Raw genomic sequence first — 4,882 nt, forward strand, 5'->3', positions numbered from 1 at the left:
GCATTAATTGTAATTGCGAATTACAATTAATGAGGAGAGAGATTGTCAGACGGGCACGGGGCCGTGTCCAGCGGACACGGGGCCGTGCCCAGGCTTCTGTTCAGCCTATAAATAGGAGTGCTTGGCTTCATTGCAACTCATCCCTTGGCACACCACCTCTCTCACACTTCATCCACCACCCACCACCATCACAACACCATCATCCACCACCATCATCCATTGTCCATCATAGAGTGTGTGAGTCGTCTCGGGATCTATTGGGATTGAACCCTAACAGAGGAACAGATAATGTAAAGCCAAAATCGGATCACATCAGTGGACTAGCAATAAGCAGCAGTTTACTCTCTGCTTTCCCCTTGACAGTGATATTCTAACAGCTGATGAATAATAAGTGCTGCTCACTACAACAACTGATGAAACTAAACACTGATGATATTCTTAAAGACTGCTGAAGGCAAACACTGAGCTCTATCTACTGCTGTCTCATAAGTACTGCTGAAGATCCAAGCACTGCTCATTCAAAGACTGATCACCTTTTGAAGAAAGCACTGATGATTCAAGTAACTAGTGCTTAGGCTACAACAGTGGAACGTGAACAGTGTTAGACTTGTTTTATATTTTATTATTAATCAGTTGTTTGACATCAGTAGTTTTGTATAGATCAGTGTTTATAGTTTGTTAGGTCGTTAGATGTCAATATCATGGTGACGTCAGCTGAAGTACATCAGTAGTTTGGTTTGCCTATAAATATAACAGTACTCTGTACTGGTATATTTGATTGTTTCGAGTGAGTTTCTTCTCCTCAATTCACCCTTTCATCTTGTGCAACCAACCCTGGAGTATCTGGCTGAGGGGGAGCTTAGTTTATGTAAACATGCTGTAATCATTTGCTTTGTATTTTCAATCTTTCGACTCAATGAAAAGCACTTGTTTATCAAACTATTTTCTTCCTTGATTGTGTTTATACAGTTTGTATCCATTTCCGCTGCAGTTTACATTGTTACATATTCATTGATCTGTCAAGTTCATACAAACAAGCACAATCATGAGAGCCTCGGATCCTAACAATTGGTATCAGAGCCTGGACAGTCAAATTCGATCTAACAATCAATTTGACATAACAGTTCGGCTCAAAATTCATTGGTACTAAGGATGGTTGCATTTAGTTGAAAAACAGAGTAACAAGTGAATCATGATCAAAATGGTTATTCAAAACTATGTAAATCAACCAAGATGTCATATGACACACAAACTTCACGCAACAAGTGATATCATGCACAAGTCACTCATAGTTTTCAGATCTGAAAAATATCTGTTAAATTATGGGATCGTTTGATATTTTCAAAATTGATTTCAACTGTTGTTACGAAATTTGTGATGTTTTTACATTTTACACTAAAGTATGCACCTCTGTTCAGCTAAACCTATGTTCATCTAAACACTAGTGTTCTGCTAACAAAGAAAGAGGGAATTAAAACTTTAGTCAAAATTCTTATGTGCTCAAAGGCAGGTTGAGAATCCTCAAAAGGACCAAAACAACTTTGTCAAAACACATTAAGAAAATAAGGTGTCAAAACAGTCCTAATTATATGTAATGTGAGATCTGGTAATAAAACATGTACAAATGTGGCTAGATCTCTCAAAACATTACTTCAAAGTAATTCTGGATTGAGCGTGTTAAAAATAAAATCTCCCAGTGAGTATTTCTGAACATGTGAATAAAAAGGTTAAAAAGGGAAAAAGAAAATGAACAAATCTCAGAGTGTGATTATCTCAAAACTTTTGAATCCAAAAGGAAAAGAGTATAAGCACAAAACACTTCTGAGGTCAAAATTGGGTAAACAGTGGTCATCATGCAACTGAGTGCTTTCATCAATCCAGGAATTCTACAGGCATCTATGGAATCTCCAGTGATTGTCCTTAAAAGAAGAATTTACAATCAATTGCCAAGAAATTGACCCCAAACAATGGTCTAAATAACTTGAGAGTGATATGATCATGAACATATTTGAAAAAGCTGTCAGATCCTTTTGTTGATTTTTAAAACTTCCTTTATTTTTTTTCTGAGGTGTTTTTCTTCTTAATAAAACCAGATATATATAATTTTCTTTAAAAATATATGTTGTGCTTTTACTAATTTTTGTGTGAATTTACTATCCTAAATCTGATCAAAAGGAAATGGCACACATATCAGGGTCATGTTAAGCTCATGTTTGGTTATCACAGATCATAAATTGATTGCAAATTGATTTTGAACTACTGAGATACTCTTGTTCTAGTTCAAGTAATTAGACACAAAATGAGTAGCTCTGGTAGAAATGTCTTCATCATCTGGGATGCTAAACCACTGTCTGGAATAATGGACATTTGGCAAAACCTTGAACAAAATTTCTGTAGATTACTGCTGGCAATTTAGTCTTGATAATGTACATCTAAAATGTATTTTGTTAAGAATAGCATCCCTGGTGCTCAACAGATGTTAGATAAGACAAAATCACATTCTACATCTGAACAAGCAGATGCTAACATTATTTTGTCAAAGGTTAAAACATTGTTGCCCTATCAGTTGATTGCATTCTATTTTCTACCACTGTTGTACCTAAAATGCTGTTGTGTCTCAACATTTGCTTTCTAAAGTCTGTCCACTGCTGATAGTCAACCTCTGCCTTTCCAAAAACACTGATGTTTAAAATCATTGTCTTATCCACTGATATGTCATCCACTGATGTAGTAAAAGCATCTACTGATGGTAAAAATCAGCCACTGCTTCATTTCATCACCATTGTAACTACTGATGATTGTTCCATCAGTGGTTGTCAAAACAACTGTCCTCCGTTATTTACCATTTCATCAGGGGTTGGCATGTGGTCAGTTTTTAGCCGTCAGATCATTATAACTGCTGCCACATCAGCATTCATCTTTTCCCTAAAATAAAACCCTGATTATACCCAAACAGGGTTTTACTGTCGAATTGAATTCCAAACATTCTCTTCACAAAGCAATTTCCTTCTCATAACTCCAAAAACCTTCTTCGATCTTCTTCATCAAAAATGACGAAACCAAAATCGAAAACAAAATCAAAACCATCATCTTCCTCCACAACAGCAGATGCCACTCAAATGGCCGCTAAAACCACGGAGATTCGCTACAAATCTCCTCACAACTATGTGGGTATACTCACAAAACCTACCGATAACCACACTTTGGACTCCATCATTGACATCTTATCTGCGTCAAAGTACAAAACTTTGATAACAGCAGACGCTCCCATTTACCTTGATACCTAGAGAGAGTTTTGGAAAAATGCCACCCTTGAAAAACAAGGAGACATCATCACAGCCATCAACTCCTCGATACAGGGTAAGAAGGTACAAATCTCTCCAAAATCCATCTCTGAAATCTTTAAACTCGATGATTTGAAAGGAAAAACCTCATTTACTAAAGACGAGTTGAAAAAGGATTTCATGAACAGGGGCTATGCAGAACAACCGAATAGGGATACCCTACAAAAGGGTTATTTCCCTTCTGCACCCAGATTTTTATTCCACACACTACTGATGTGTGTTTCTAATAAAACAACGTCTTTTAATGAAATACCAACAAAAACCCAATGCCTGGGGTATGCAATTTTAAACGATAAAAACTATAATTACTCTCAGGAAATATTTGATGATTTGGTAAGAAACGTTGATAATAAGGCATTTCTGCTCTTTCCAAGATTTCTAAGCTACTATTTTGAACAAAAATTTGTAGAGAAAGATGCAGATTTGCCCAAACAAGGTGTCTCTTTCAAAATAAACTGTTTAACAATTGAAACATTTTCAAGAATGATGGCACCAATAAAACTAAAAGCAAAGGTGCCTGAGCAGACTTTAGAAACTGACACTGATCCTCAGGCAACTTCTGCTGAGCCCACTGCTCCAGGTGATCAGAGCAGCACAGCCACTGCTCTGAAACCCACACCTGACATTACCAAAAAGACCAAAAGAAAAATATCCAGAAAACCCACCAAACCCAAATCAAAGGCATCTCTGGAAGATGAGGTCCCAGATACAATGCCAGTGACAGCACAAAAGTCACAAATAACCATTGCTGCTACTTCCTCACAGCAGGTGGAAGAAAGATCTCAACCCCAGCCTCAAACTCCTCCTGCATCACACAAAAGGATCAGGTTGTATCCACAGGGACACCAAGTTATGAAGCTCTGGATCCACTCGGATCTATCTTCCACAGTCCTGATCCCAAGGACATGTCTCTTTCAACACCCATACCCTCACCAATCATATTGCCACAATCAATAATACCCCTATTGCATGCAGTTGTTATGGCACAGACACAAACCAGTTCCTCTCTATCACCCATTACTGAGAGTATACCTCCACAAGTGACTGGGTCTGATGCTCATACCTCTGCTATCCCAGCAACAGCTGAGGAGGTTACACCCCCTGAATTACAAGTAACTCTCGGTGGTAGTTCAAGTGGAGCAGCAACTACAACTGATGGATCAACAGATCTTCAGTTGGACAATTGTTACATTAATAAGACTCCCTTGAAGGCAATTTCTTCCATGCCAATTTCGGTGACCACCGGTGAGTTTTTAACCACCGGTACCATCAAAGGTTTATCGAGTACCGAAGAAAGAAGTCCCCAGTACCAAGAACAAGGGGCATCAATGGATGATTTTTGGGACTCTGTTCCAAAGTCACACATTGGTACAACCACAACTGGTGGGGATTCAGATGATCCTACAAATGTAGGTGATGATTCAAAATATCAGGAATTGACGAAAAGAGTTGACAAACTTGAAGATTCAGTTGCTGAGATTAAAGATATGGTGCAAGAGATTTTAAAAGCTCAGAAAGCACAGGCTACTGCTGTTCCT

Source organism: Helianthus annuus, chromosome 6, assembly GCF_002127325.2.
Source record: "Helianthus annuus cultivar XRQ/B chromosome 6, HanXRQr2.0-SUNRISE, whole genome shotgun sequence".
Lineage (NCBI taxonomy): Eukaryota > Viridiplantae > Streptophyta > Magnoliopsida > Asterales > Asteraceae > Helianthus > Helianthus annuus.